This window comes from Mustela lutreola, chromosome 3 (assembly GCF_030435805.1).
Source record: "Mustela lutreola isolate mMusLut2 chromosome 3, mMusLut2.pri, whole genome shotgun sequence".
NCBI lineage: Eukaryota > Metazoa > Chordata > Mammalia > Carnivora > Mustelidae > Mustela > Mustela lutreola.
The window spans coordinates 10,945,483-10,960,971 of NC_081292.1; the positions used below are offsets into that span (position 1 = coordinate 10,945,483).

The following is a 15,489-nucleotide window of genomic DNA, read 5'->3' on the forward strand; positions in this document are numbered from 1 at the left end:
CATCGTGACTCCTGGCTTAAGAGCAAAATCCCAAGTTCCAAGAGATTTGTTTCAGATTTCACCAGAAGGGGGTCTGCCACAGCCACCAACCTTTTCCTCTGAGGAGAGCAGTTTCTGATATGCTGCAAAGAAAAATAATCACTGGGTGATTAGAAAGAAAATGAAATTCGAAGGCTTTGTAAGCAGGCACAGATACGCACAGCACACACCCCATGAGTTAAAACCTTCCTTTCTCAGATGCCTCTCATGGTTATAAGAACAATCACCGCTATCATTTATTTGAGCACTTACAATGTGTCAGTCCCTGTCTAAACATTTGGTTTCCAAATCAAACGGATAAGGGTAGCATGACCACTTCATTTCACATTTGAGGAAGGGGAAGCTCAGAGAAGTTCTGTGACTTACCCAAGGTAACACAGTAAGGGGGAAAAAGGTGAAGTCCGGATTCCAGCCGGCATCAGAGTGTGAAATCCAGTCTATGCTGTCCCTACTCTCCTGACAGAGAAAATTCCTGCCCCCTCCCCCCAAGTCCCTGGACAAAAATGAGGAAATCAGTAGAGGGGAAGCCTTGAAAGGGGGCAGCCAGGTAAAGTCATTGCTCTTATTTGGAAACAGGGGACCCTGCCAGGAGATGGCAAGTTCATCCTCCACTGAACCGGGAGAGGACAAGGCTCCTCCAGGTGTTGGGGCAGGGGGGTGGGGGGCTCCGAAAGGCCCGCCAAGGGCAAGGTTTTGATCTGGGCACATCCCGACCCTTCCACCTCTGGGCACCGAGGAGGCAGGGGCCGGCGGGGGCGCGAGGCGTGCGGCCGAGCCGGGGGACGCCCCCCACCAACCCCGAGGCCGCGGTGCCCACCCCGCCCCCCACGCCTGGTGCCGGCGGGCCAAGGGTTAAGCGAGGCGGGAGCCCCCGGCGCGGAGCGGCCGCCGGGCCGGGAATGCTTAGTCAGGATTCCGATTTCCTGTCGAAGTGCTGGGATTTCCTGCAGCCCGCGCCCGCCGCCGCCGAGCGGGAGCGTCCGAGCCGCCCGCGCCTCCGTGGCCTCCTCCCCTCGGCACATGGTCGCCCGCCCCTTCCTGCGCCGCGCTCGGCTCCCGCGCCTCGCCGCCGCCGCCGCCGCGCCCGTGCCGCCTGCCCTGCCGGTCGCTCCCGGCCGCCGCCCGCCCTCCGTCCCCAGGGCCGCCGGCGCCCGGCTGAGGGCTGCGGCGCGCGGGAGCCATGGAATAATGCCCAGCGGCCCGCCCGGTCCCGGTGAGTTGCGGGGCGCCCTGGGTCGTCCGCGCCCCCCTGCCCGGCCCCCCGCGCCGGCCGCCTGCGGGCTGCGCCTCTCGGCGGGGCGCCTCGGGCGCGGGGAGGGCGCCGGCCGCGGACCCCGGGGGACCGCTCTGGGGGGCGCCGACACGGTGTGTTGGGGGGGGGGGGTCGGCCGGTGGCTCCGCGCGCCCTCCCGGGGAGGCGCCGGGACCCGCGGTTGGGACGCCCTCCCGGCATTGTCTCTCCGGGCGGCGGAGGAAAGTTCCCCGCGGTTCGTGGAGGGGCGGCGGGGCCCCGCATTGCCCGCCCCCGGCCGGGGTTCGGACGCCGCGCTGCCAGGCAGGCCCCAGGCCACTTGCTTTGGAAGCCAGTGAGACGAAGCGAAAGCGGGGGCCAAGATTCCCAGTCGGGGCTTGGGGTTTGCTCACGGGAAGCCTGGGAAGTGGCTTGTGTTTTTCCCGCTTGTGCCATTTTGGGACCTGCTGCGTTTTCTGAGAGCGACGAGAAGTTTTAAAGAAAAAAGAAACTCTCTGGCGTTTGGTATCCTGCGGTTTTCGTGCACCCAGAGAGTTCTCGGGCGTTCCTAGAGCGGTTTCCTTTAATAACTGGTCCTTCCACTAGCGCAGGGGGACCATCCCATCGTCAACGTGAGAGCTCAGCCTTACCTGCCCTGATGGGAAAGAACAACAACTTTCTTCCACTTTTCCCGAAGACTCTATCAGGTTGTCTTGGCAAGATACTTGATTCTGGGGTGACAGTGGGGCCAGGGCTGCTGATTACTTCTGGGATTGTAAAACACCATTGAATATTGAGGCCAGTTTTATCTCTGTTGAACCCTCCACCCCCAAGACTTTCCTGTTTTGCAGTTGGTGTTCCTGTTCCCCCAAAAGATGCAGATATTTTGGCAAACAGCAAATCTCAACAGTTTAGAAAGAAAAAGGATCTTCCATAACAACTGTTTCAGCCCCTTGTTGTTAGGCATATGAGGCTGGGAGCTAGCTTACCCAAGTGGCACGGCGGGTCTTCAGACTCCCAGCCCAGTGCTCCTTTCTTTCACTATGGCAGTTTCCAGTCTGGCAGCAGGAGACATTTGGAAATAGGTCTTCCTTGCATTATAACCTTTGTTGTTTTCGTGTCTTCTCTTGTTCTGTCTTATCTATTACTGTGGCTGTTTTTGAGAAACGTGGTTATCGCAAAGTCGGTATTTTTAGAGAGCGAATTAAAAAAATTCCCTAACCTTTACTGTTCAGCCACCAAATGGATTTGAAGCCTAAAATGGGTGGCTTATTACATAGGGAATTACTTTTCTCTATCCCATTCTTTTGTGAAAAATAGAAACTCCTAAGTCCAAAAAAAGGGTAGTATCTTAGCACAAAATGTACCCTGCGATGTTCTCTGGACTTGATTTTCAGCCCTCCTGTATCTTGTGAGCAAAGCAGCCCGTCTATTTTTCTCCTGATGAGAGCTCCGAATGGCTGGTTTTTCATTTTTAGTATGTGATAATGTCGGAGAGAAAGGACTTGTTCGCAGGCTTGCCATTTGGTGAAGGAAATTGAAATTCTCTCCACCTCTCACCAGCCACAGTGAGCCAGATTTTTGAAATCAGTCAGAGCCTTGCAGGCCCAAAAATGAATGTGTGCATCCACATGGGGCCCTCCCTCGCCCCTCACGAGGACCCACCTCCCAGCTGGCATCTCCACGCGGCACCCACGGGACTGATGTCTAAAGGAAAAAGGGAACCTGTGTTACCTGGGACGATGTGGCTCCTGCATTTTCCCTGTGGGTTCTCAGCTGTGTTTGACTGGGTCCTGCCACCCGGTCCTCATTTTTCCCTCTCTCGTTTCCTCACACTTCTCTCCCAGTCACTGTATCTGGCCTGGGCTCGCCAAGAAGGCTTTCCTGTAGGATGCACAGATGATCCCCACATAAGCAAGGACAGCTTACATTTACTGAGCACTTGCTCTGTGTGCCCTAGGCATGTCACCTGCTAAGAAGTCCTAAGGAGGAGAGGGAACTCCTTTGGGAGCCTTGCCCAGAAAGGATGCCACTTTTCAAATTCATCTGGAATTGACTCATTCGTTCATTCATCCAGTACACATTTGCTAAGTGACACCCCCGTGGGAGGTGCCAGTCCTGCAAAGATGAACAGGACCCTGTATTCAAGGCCTTCTGTTTCCAGCCTCCTCCTTCGGTGTCAGCTTCACACTTGCTCTTTTGGTTAGTGGGTGCTAGGAGCCCGTAATGAGCACCTGCTCTGACCTAGCACTGGGTCAAGTCCCGAGGAGAAAGCAAGATAGGCCAGGCCTGCCCTCAGGGAGCTTGCATTCCAGCGGAGGGATTAGGCCAAGCCCAGAAGCACCAGAGAAAGATTGTGATTCTTGTTCCTGAAATCCTGACCCAAGCAAAGTGGGGTGGGGGTGGAAATGGGGGTGGTCCTAGTTTTGCTAGGAAAAGGCCTCTCTGAGATTGAAGACTTGAGAAGAAACTGGCTGTGACGAGAGGTTGCTGGGGAGGGCAGTCCGGGCAGAGGGATCAGAATGTGCGCCCTCCTGTGTGTGAAAGGGCTGGGCATGCTCCAGGGAGTGAGGGAAGTCGAGGCGGAGGGGTGAGTAAGGAGGTGGGAGTGAGCAGAGGGGAAGGGAGAGATGGGGAGAAGGGCAGAAGGGGAGGTTTCAGATGGAGGCAGGTTCTAAGCCATGCTGGGGAGGTACCCCGCCCCCTCCTCCAAGTACAGAGGGAAGTGGGACCGAGTTTAGGCTCTGGAGTGGGATCTGATTGACATTTTTGAGAGGTTACATTTACTGCTTTATGAACAGTTGATCACAGTCAGCAGAGTGGAAGCAGGGAGACCAGTTGGGGGGGGGGGGCTGCATGAATCCAGAAATGTTGGTGGCCGCTTTGACCGGTGGAGGTGACGGGAAGTGGGTGTGACCTGCTTAGAACCTGAAGATAGACCTGATGAGACTTGGTGATGGATGAAATGGGGGTGAGGGCAGGGAGGGACTGGAGGATGACCCCTGGGTTCTGGCGTGAACCGCTGGCTGTCATTTGGGAAGATGGGGGAGAATAAAGGCAGAACACACACATTCTGGAGAGAATCAGGGTCCATATTGGCCATGCTAATATGGAGATGTCTAGGAGACATCCGGGTGGACACCTGGGACAGACATGACGGCATGTGACTTCAGACCTCAGAGGGTACCTCTGGACTAGAGACACTGATGTGGAAATGACCAGGCTGCAGAAGAGCCACCAAAGTGCTGGCTGGCACGCGCCCTGCTGTCCTCTGAGGGTCCTCCTGCCTGGGACGCTCTTTGGCTCTCTCAGGCTAACACCTACCCATCTTTGAAAACATACCCATGTCTTTACCTCCTTGAAGACGCCTCCAGCTCCCCTGGCCCCCAGATCCCTGTGTCTACTTCCATGATAGGATTCAACCTAAGTTACCTTTTTATAGTGTCTTAATGTTTATGAAAAACTTGAAGCAGGCTCTGTCACATAGTAAGTGCTCAACCAATGCTAGCTGCTATTACTATTGTTGTTGATGGGAGTGATGGAGAGGCATATAAATAAGAATTATATTGGATAAGTGTAATGATAAATGATGTATTAGTCTCCTCTTCCTGCTCTAATGACCACAAATTTAGTGGATTAAACAACACAAATTTATTCTCTTACCGTGCTGGAGGTCAGAAGTCTGAAATGAATCTCACTGGGCCAAAATCATGGTGTTCGCAGGGCTTTGTTCTTTCTGGAACCTCTAGGGAAGCTTCCCTCCAAAAGGAATAGGGAAGACTCAGAAGAGAAGAGCCTAGGGAAGAATCTGTTTCCTTGCCTTTTCCAGCTTCTGGAGACTTCATACCTTGGCTTATGATCTCCTTCCAGCTTCAAAGCCAGCAGTGTTGGCCCTTCTCACATACCATCTCTCTGGCTCCCCTTCTGACTCCCTGTTCCATTTCCAAGGGTGCTTTTGAGTATATCAGGCCACCTGTATAATCTAGAATGCTCTCCCTATTATAAGGTCCAGCGATTAGCAATTTTAATCCCATTCCCACCCCCACACCCCTACCCCTAATTCTCTATTGCCACATACCCCAGGTAAACTAGCATATTCTCATGTCCTGGGGATTAGGATGTGAACATCTTTGGGAGCTGGTAAGGGAAGGTATTACGGGAGTCTGGAGTCCCGGGGTCAGGCTTTACTCGTATCTTCACCTCCTCTGGGATATTCATTCCTTCCTGCGAGCTCTCCTCCGTGCCCAGCTTTACATGAGAATGCTGTGAGGATTCATGTCACTGCGCTTTCTTTGCGCTGTAGGCCAAACTGTGCACTGCCAACACAGGGATAATAACTTTTCTCTTCCTGCCTCAGGGATAATTTAAGTTCAACCCCTGGGGGTGCCTGGGTGGCTCCTTGGGTCAAGTGTCTGACTCTCGATTTCAGCTCAGGTCATGATCTCTTCTTGGGTTGGGAAATTGAGCCCCATGTTGGGCTCCGTACTGCGTGTGGAGCCTGCTTAAGAGTCTCTCTCTTTCCCTCTGCCCGCGCCCCATTCATGCTCTCAATCTCTGTCTCTAAAAAAATTTAAAATTTTTTAAAAAAAATCCAACCCTTGAAAGCCCTTTCCTCACCCACCTACCCAGTATTCACTCCCAGAAGGGCTGGGAGGGGTGCCAGGGTTGGCCAGTCAGTGAAGCGTCTGCCTTTGGCTCAGGTCATGATCCCAGGGTCCTGGGATCCAGCCCTACATCAGGCTCTCTGCTCAGCAGGGAGCCTGCTTCTCCCTCTCACTCGCTCCCTGCTCACGCTCTCTGTCACTATCTGTCTGCCTCAAATAAATAAATAAAATCTCTTTTTAAAGAAGAAAGGAGAAAGAAAGAAAGGACTGAGGAGTGTGACGTGTTGGTACTCTCTTCAAGTCTGCTATGGCTGATTTCCTGTCACAGTGTGAATCCCAGCACCGTGTGTTCCTTTTATGCAGCTGGAACCTTGGTTTCAGAGCTACAGCTAGTGTCCCCAGCCTCAGCCGGCCCTGTTCGCAAAGCAGGCCACCAGCACACTCAGGAGAGAGCGTGTGGCTCCATCAGGACAGATCCACTGAACCACTAGTGGAAAAAGTAACTGGAGGGCCTGGCTTGGCAGAGTGCGGCAGGTGGCCCCATCTTCTGAAAGTCAGGGAAACACACCAGGATGTGTTGTGAAGCCACATTGCACATTGTGAGGAGGTAATTACGACCAGATTTCTAACATCCTCTGGGTTATTTGGAGAAAATGGGCGCCTGCCCCGGATACTCTCCAGAAACAGCCGGCTTCCCGGACACCGTAAGCGTTTCGGAGAGCCTCATGAACTCTGCTGGCCACAGGCATGCTGGGTTGCATGGAGGCAGAGGTCTCCTCCGGCCCGAGCTTCCCCTGACAGTTCTGTCCGTCCCCATCCTTGGAAATGCCACAAACTAACTCATCTTGTAATATTTTTGGCATTTCCTCTTCCTTTACGGCTTTAAGTCAGGAAATGCGAAAGGCACCAAGTTAGAAAAACAGAAGAGAGAGTGGAGCTTGGGATCCCTCCTCTGGAGTCTGGTTACATTTGGGACAAAGAAGAGTGCTTGCCATCTGCGCTTCCCCCCATGTGGCGGGGGCTCGGGCGGACCACGCGGGTGCAGATCCTCCTCCGTGGGCAGAGCAGGAAGGAGGGAGTCAAGACAACGCCTGCTGTGGCTTCTGGGGAATGGCCCGCGTTTCCCTCATCAAGGCTAATTGTGAGTTTCCCGGCGCGCCTTCTGCCTTCCTGAGACTCCTCCTGGGTGCACACTACTGTGTGTGCGTTTGGTTCTAGTTTTGAACCGAAATAATTATCTTTGCGAGTAGACACGCAGAAAGAGGGCTCAAGCAAAAATCCATGATATGTGCAACTTAGTTCAAAGGTTCAGAAAAAAAAAATGACAGATGTTGTAAAAACTAGTACGAGTGAGGGGGAAGAGAAGGAAAAAGCCCGTGGAATGAAATGTTAACTCTGGGTAAGCTCAGGCAGAGGGCTTAAGGGGGCTCTTGGCACTATTTCTCATTCTTAAAACTATTTCCAAGCCTAAAGGGTATTGCAGATGGGGAGGGGGGTGCTCAACCATGCCTTTGTAATTGGACCTTGACAGATACAGGCCAGTTCCACAGCAGGGTCAGCGGACAGGAAATCAGACGATTCTGAGGCCTGCTACTGACCCCACCTTTCCTTCTGCTCTCATACTTTGTGTTCCCAACTGGGAGAATGTCAGAAAAGCTTCCCTCGTGAGGATTCCGTGAATGGCATTACGACAGCCATCTTGTGTGGACGCGAGTCTGTTCACGTGGTGGCCTCTCCCTGAGACGGAGCGCCTCCAGCTCTCGTGCCGGCCCGAGCACATGGCGGGCACTGACCGGGGAGCCGAGTCACGTGCCTTGGCTTCAGTTGCTCAGCCGTGTTGCCGTGCTCATTGAATTTTCTCATCATTGAGCTTTTATTTTCAGTGACCCTACATTTTCCTTCTAGAAAATGTCTTTGGTCGGTTCTCTTTCAGATCACCCCAGCCTTTAGTCCTTTTGTCGTGTTCTTTCTTTAGGGCTTCTCTTCCTTACTTCATACCTTTGTTCTAAATATACTGACATTGTCTTTGGAATTGCCCCTTATGCTTACCTGTCCTGGGTAGCAAAAGTGTCTCTGCAGAGTGGTTTTATGCTTCGGTAGGGGCTCCAAAGGTTTCCTGGATCCAGGACTAGTGCTAGCTCTAGGACCTGAGATGTTTAACGCTAGGCTGGAGGTGCAGGTTTGGGTTTTCCACCCACAATTAGGGCTTTGATGTTTGCACAGGAGCCTTCTCCCCCACCCAGATCCTGAGGCAGATAAGATTACTTGCCACCATTTCTCTGCACTGAAAGGAGAAGGAGTTCAGGGCCTCTTTCATGGGAGGCTAGGGTCCCTATGGGGTCCTAGCTTTGTAGAGGGGTCTCAGCTCTCCTGTCCTTTTGTAGATGCCAAGCGGAGACCAGCCAGCTTCACATATTCAGTCTTCTTTTTCAGACTAGGAAGAGGAAGGACATTTACAGGAAGGTAAAAATTGCCATTTTGAGAAAAGAAAACCAGAACCCCCCATATCAAAACAGCAGCAACAAAAAGATTTCATTCCAATCAGCAAGCACTTGCTGAGCACCTCTGTTTGCCCTGCAGAACGGGGTGGGGGCAAGTTGGGGCTGGGTCTTAAAATGCCTGTTTGTCTTCGGAACACCCGGTGCAGAGCAGACCGCAAATGTTTGGGAAAAATGGAAGCAAACAAGAAAGGAAATTAATGTGGTTGAAGAAGACATCATATGCAGAGGACAGAATAAGATCATGAAAAGTCGTACTGAATGATGACTCAGAGTCCCGAGTTCCAGTCCAGCAACTGATAACTGACTAGTTACGGTTCTTTGATGAATAGTCACTCCCATCGTGGAATCACACTTTGCCATCTGCAGTAAAGGTGGTAACTCCTGACCCAGTTACAGTGAGAGCAAGAGCGGGAAAGTGGGAGCTTCAGAGGGCCAAGTATTTTTCTTATCTTCCAGGCCTGTGGGGCAGTGTGTCCTCCAAGGGCACGTTGCTTTGGAGGCTCTTTCTGTCTTGCCTCACAACCACTAGGGGCACTGGGTTTTCCCAGGGAAGGGCAGCAAGCATTTTAAGTCCTCAAAGCTTGTTCAGATTCAGATTAAGGGGTCTTTGGTGTATGTATGGTCGGAAGTTAGGCATTTGGGTGCTGAGTTGGCCTGTGTCTCATGTGATAGTCTAGAAACTTCCCCTGGGACCCAAAATGAGGGCTGAGGTGACCCTGGGAGATGCAAGATGAATTTCTGCATTGCATTGCCATCATAACCTTTGACCCCCTGTTCTGTGAGGCCATTCCTCTGGGTGGTAGAACTCATGATTTCTTCTGGGTCTGTCTTGTCCATGTCCCTCTTTCGTGGGGGAAGTGATTTGGTCAGGGCGGGATAGGGGCATTTGTCATGATGCAATGTGAAAACCACTGGGCTTAGAATCAAGGATAGCTAATATTTCTTGTGCATTAACACATCAAGTGCTATTCTAAGCTGTTCCACAATATAAGCTCATTTAATCCTTATAATAACCCAATAAAATAGGTACTGTTTTTTGCTCTTGGGGGCCACTGTTTTTAATCTCCATTTTATACATGAGGAGACAGATGCACAGACACTAACTTCTCCAAGGTCATATAGCTCATGGGGGACAGAATTTTAAGCAAAGGGATCTGTTCATTGCCCACACTCTTGACCATGATGCAATATTGCCTCTGAAGACTTGAATTTGAATTTTATGCCCCAGTTCCTCATGTGGCCTTAGCAGACTCTGCCCTTAGCCTTTCAGAGCTTTTAGGTTCCTCTTCTATACATTTTTAAAGCTTTTAAAAAATGTAAGTTTTGCAGGTTTTAAAAAATGGTGTTAAATGAAGTAATATATAGAGAAAGTGGCTTTGTTCTTGGCATATCATGACTACTAAACAGAAGTGAGTGAGTTCTAAATGGGATAAAAATTCCTGTTTACATGATCGATAGGGAAGACACATGAATGAACTGATTCCATTTAAAGAGTCTTGTCCTTGGTGCACAACTTTCCCTGCATATCCTGCCCTTTGCTGGAGCACCTGGGACACAAAGATGAAAAACCAAAGTTCACGTGCTAGAATTTCTCCTAGATGATTGGGAGAGAAAGAGAAGTGTTTATCATTTTGGACCACATCTTGCCCACACCAAGGGAGAGTTACAAAGGAATAGCCCCAAGTGTGCAGAGAGAGAAGACAGTCACCCTGGGGCAGGGGTGGGGGGTGCAGAGTCGGTAAAGCTCTGGGTCAAGAGGTGCCATCTGACCCCAGTCTTCCGGGATGGGCAGGATTTCAGTTAATGGAGAGAGTCGGGAAGGGTATTCAAGCCTGAGACTAACTGGACCAAAGTCTTTGTGGTAGGAATGTGCTGGTTTTTTTTTTTTTTTTGGAGGTTTAAGGAAAACATTTATTCAAGGGGGGAGGTAAAACTCAGAGTAAAGCAGCTTTTGGGGTTTCTTGCTGGAATGCAATCATGCAATCATCCCTGATATTCTCTGTCCCCCCCCCCCCCCCCCCGCCATCACAGAAGTCCTGATCTAGAAAAGCCAACTGCAGTGTTGTTTATAGACCTTCCCTTAATAGCATTTTGCAAGTTTCCTCTCCCTAGGACAGTTACTTCCTTGGACTTAAAAATAGAATCATAGAAGGGTGGAGACGTGGAGTATTCGCAGATTACACTGTTTTAATGGTACACTTGGAGGTGAGTGAGTGAGAAGGTGTAGCAGACACTTGGTTGCTTATCTAACATCCTTTTTCCTTCCTTGCTCCCGGAACATTAATCTTCAGAAGTTTGCCTTCTAGGGGCTTTAGGGAGGTCAGTCCCAGCCCTGGGCTGCGGGGGATGGGGTGGGGGGTGGTGGAATCACTATGGTCCTGCTCCCCTTGACAGTGATTTGCTTCTCCATGGGCATGTGACAGAGGTGTGGCTATGAAATAAGAAGAGAAATTTCTGGGGTTGGGGGAATAGAGAAGGATTTTTCTCCATATTAAAAGGAGACATTTAGGAAGACAGCCTTTTCTGCTATGGGACATAGTGGGATTGGCATGTGATACCTGGAACGGTGGCAGCCATCTTAGGACTATGAGGGAACTTGCTTAGGAAGACCATGTTGAGCCTGTTCAGTACAGAAGGATGGAAGGAACAAGACACTGAAAACCCTAATTTTAGACTATTTTTGAGTTAAGTTTTAAGTTTTCTGTTACTTTAGCCCCAAAACGATTTGTATCAATACACAAAGGGATGACCACCTTATGTGAAATATAGATGATTTGGGGTCCATTATACCACTCCCCCAACACACACTCACCCTATGTGTTAGCTCACCACCTTGTTTGAAATATACCACCAAATCATATAGTTTCATACCTTCACTGTCTTGCTGTGTTTGTCCACCTGAATAGCCCTTTCCCTAGCTTCTCCACCTACTCAAAATCCAACTTTTAAAAAAAGTATGGTTCACATGCATCTTCTCTGAGAAGTCTTCCCCAGTCCTTCCTGTTGTAAGTACTTATCTTATTCTTTGGGTACCTGTAACATTTGTGGTCTCTCCCTCTCTCCCTCCCCATCTCGTTCTTTACTAAGTGCCTACTGAGTAGCCAGCTGTAGTGTCATACCCTAAGCATCATCTTTCATGAATGAGGACAGGCACGCACAGGAACTTGTGAGCCAGTGTGTTTTGTGTGGTCATGCGGGAACATGAGGTATCACCAGGTACTTCCAGAAAGGTGCCTGATGCCCCCTTACAGGGAGGGTCAGGGAGGCCTTTCTACAAGGTGTCATCCTTGAGTTAGATATTAAGTAACTGGGAAAGAGCAAACAGAAAGGAAGAAAATTCTAGGTGTCGGGGACCACCGAAACAAAGATGTGGGTGATAGACACAGCCCAGTCTGGGCTGGGAGCTAAGCATGGGGGGAAGCTGACATTTGAGGTGGGGTGCACTGAGGCTGGAGGAGAAGGCAGGAAGAGCCACGTCCAGGAGCTTTGACTTTATCCTGAGACCACAGAGGAGCCTTTGAAGGTTTGAGGCAGGGGAGTCTTGTGACGCTGTCCTTTAGAAAGAGGATTCTGGCTGTGTTGCATTGAGTGGACTCGGTGTGTAGGGCAAGGACTGGAAGCAGGCAGACCATTTTGGATGCATTCGGATGGCTTGGGGACTGACGGATGAGGGGCCTGGAGAGGAGGGGTTGCTGTTGACGACACTAAGCTTTCTGGTTTGTCTGCGAGGCTGAGTCATGTCTGTGTCGCAAGACTGCAACCTTCTCCAGCTCCTGGTCCTACCAGTCTGCGCATCCCCTGGTGTGCTGGGTTTGGGCTGCCGTGAGAGACGGAGGAGGAAGAAGCGAGGAAGAAAGGAGGCTTATCTTCGCTTCCTTATCTTCTCCTCCCACGGCTTCGGCTCTTGGGTTCCTGTTTAAGGGGATCAGGAAGTGGAGCTGTGACGTGGTTTTCCTGGTGTCCCTGCTTCCAAGGTCTGAACCTTGAGAAGACGAAGGACTTTCTTAGGACCTGCGGCTCATCACCTTTCCTTCTCACTCATCTCCCAGACCAGCCCAATTCTGAATAAGCCTGTCCCAGACCTCTGGTGTGGCCTTTTCTGTGTGTGCCCACTGTTCCTGCCTCATGCCAGGCTTCTGTGCCATCTCTCCCGAATCATCTAGCCAGTTCCTAGCTCAGTGCCCTCCCTTTCATGTCCTCCACGCTGATGCCAGGGAGAGCAGACTGGCATCACCCTCTGGCTCGACCAGCCTCAGTACCCCCTCCCAGCGCCCCGTCGGTCATGTGAGGAAGAAAGCAGCCCCGACTTTCTAGCTGCTGAGACCTGGGGTCAGGCCTGGCTGTCTTACTCACTGAGTGCCCTTGGACGAGCCACTCACCTTGCTGAGCCTGTATTTCTCTACCTGTGAAATGGGTACAGGCTGCCTGAGTGATGGGTGAGGGAGGAAATATATCACAGGGCCAGCCTGAGCATGGGCACATGTGCACACACTGTATTTCTCCCTCCCTGACAGTCGTATTCACCTGAGGGAGTCCTTAGTGCTCACCACACAGTGGACCAGATGCGCTTCACTCGACGTTTGTCGAACAAATTAGTCCTTTGTTCTCTTTCCGCTTAGGCTGTGACAACATCTCTTTCAATACGTTTGAGAAACTCTGTCAAGGCCTGTAAGGGTTGGAGGGAGCGGGACACCCTCTCGGCGGGGGTGGGGAGGCGGTTCGTGTGGAGGAGGAAGTGGCTTCCTGACTCCACGCCCTGAGTCGGAGTCTGTCCCCTGGCCACTGCGACTTCCAGGAGTGCCTCCTGGGGGTGGGTGGCCGGGGTCCAGGAATGTGTCATCCCAAAAAAGGGTGAGGCCATCCACACAGCTCTTCTAGGCAACAGCAAACACAAGAGTGTGCATAAGCAGGGCCGTGTGAATTAGTGACATATGTGCGTGCTTTCTGGAAAGAGTGTAGTGGACCTAACGTGTATCTGTGTGGGGTGTTCCCATCCTGGAAGAAGCTAGGAGTTGGTTGAGGTAAATTGAGTTCAGTGATGATATTTCAAGCTCTTGGTTTGAAGGCAGTCACAATACTGAGCATTTGCAGAGAGGAACCATGTTGGAGCAGAAACAGAAGGCTGTGGAGGGTAATCACCTCGTCAGAAACAGAGCTTCTGTGGTGTAGACGGTTGGTAAGGGTTTGGATCTTGGACTTAGGATGAGTCCTAACTCAGCCTTTTACTGGCTGGCCTTCGCACTTGCTCATCTTGGGCAGGTTCCGAGCCTCCCTGAACCTCAGTCTTGCTGCTTGTCACCGGGGAGAACGGGACTGCCATCTGCCAGGGTCGTGGGAGGCCTCCATGTGGTAGCACGAAGAGAACAGTGAGAATGGCCTGCGCATGCCGACTGCAAGTGCAAACATGCCCTGACCTGACGATGATGATGGTTAGGGGTTGAGCCGTACTCTCCAAAAACGATACGTGCAGTCCTAGCCCCCAGGACTTCAGAATGTGGCCTCATTTGAAAATAAGGTTTCTATAGAGGTAGTCAAGTTAAAATGAGGTCATTAGGGTGGATCCTAATCCAGTGTGTCCGGTGTCCTTATGGAAAGGGGAACTTGGGACACAGCGACAGGCAGGCATGCACACAGCGAAGCTGATCCGAGGATCCAGGGACAGGGTAAGTTGAGGAGTGCCAGGGGCTGCCGCCAACCCCACAGATGAGGAGGAGGCGGGGAAGGATTCTCCCTGGTGGCCTCAGAGGCGGGGTGGCCTTGCTGACACCTTGAGTTCAGACTTCTGGTGTCCAGAGCTGTAAGAGAGTGAATTTCTGTTGTTGTTGTTTTTTTAAAGATTTTATTTTTATTTATTTGACAGACAGAGATCACCAGTAGGCAAAGAGGCAGGTGGGTGGGGGGTGGGGGGGGCAGGAAGCAGGCTCCCCACTGAACAGAGAGCCTGATGTAGGGCTCGATCCCAAGACCCTGGGATCATGACCCGAGCTGAAGGCAGAGGCTTTAACCCACTGAGCTACCCAGGCACCCTGAGTTTCTGGTTTTTTAAGGTGCCTCATCGTGGGTGCTGTCCAGGGGCAGCCCCAGAAACCCCAGACTGACCCAAACGAGGGCTGCACGTGACTGGAGGTCGGCCTGAGGCGTTCATTCAGCAAACATCCAGGCCTCCACCCGTCTGCTCTCCTCCAGCCTCCGCATGGCGCTTGTTGAGAACTTCCCCGATGTCACTCTGGGAACAGGAGGTTAGCAGTCTGTGCTCCCAGCCTGGAGGCTGAGAGGGACACTCAGGAGCAGGAGACCAAGTGACATTCCATCTGCCGTGTGACTGTATTAAAAAGGGCATCCATAGAGCAGACAAGGGATGCGAGGGGCTTTGGGGTCAAAGGCAGAGACTGGCACAGGACAGTAGCCACAGCCGGTGTGTGCCAGGGATTGGAGAAGGGTTCCGTGTGTGGGATGGGGAAGGGGTGTCCCCGGGGACTCAGGGAGTAGAAGCACCCAGAGTCTGGAAAAGTGAGCCAGGACAAGACTGGGGAGGAGGCTGGCCCTAATCCTGTCTCCAGGACGGTGAGCTGTGCAACTCTGTGCTTCAGAAACAGCCCTTCCCAGGGGGGCTCAGCTGTACCTCCTACATCTCTGCCCTGTGCACCAGCCGCCCTGGGTGGGGCAGTGGGAGAAAGTTCGGATGTGAGGGAACAAACCCCGAGCTTAAAGCAGGGACAGAGTAATAGTCTGAGTTTTGCTGGGTCGTGGAGACAGTGGTGTGGTAGAACGGGTGAGGCTGTGGGCATGCGAGAGTCCTGGGTCCGAGTCCTGGGTGAGGAGGCCCACTCTGGCCTGCTTTGGGGCCCACGTTTCTGCATGCAGCTGACACCCACTGCGGAGCACGGATGAAAATGAGCTCATCTAGGATATGTTTGGGGGCCCCTGGGAGCCCTGATGAATAAAGTTGCTTCTTCTCCTCTTAAACTCTGAAAAAGGGCTTTGTGCTACTTATAAAACCCAATAATCAGAGGTGGAAAGAGAATTGGTGTCTGGGAAGACCTGCACTTCATGGGAGCAAAGTCACTGTCGGAAACATAGGAGGTCGGGTCCCTGTGAGGAGGGAAGGAGATGT

The 15,489-nt window shown here is 51.8% G+C and overlaps 1 protein-coding gene across 2 annotated transcripts in view; it reads left to right on the top strand.

The window, feature by feature from the left end:
• The first annotated feature begins 1,007 nt into the window (after nt 1-1,007).
• Nucleotides 1,008-15,489, top strand: part of ASAP1 (ArfGAP with SH3 domain, ankyrin repeat and PH domain 1) — a 354,818-nt gene continuing 340,336 nt past the window's right edge. The window contains exon 1 of one of the 2 annotated variants that reach the window (XM_059165613.1): nt 1,008-1,252. The gene's annotated coding sequence lies outside the window, so the exon portion shown is untranslated. The remainder of the gene's footprint in view (nt 1,253-15,489) is intronic. The other variant, XM_059165612.1, reaches the window with a different exon arrangement.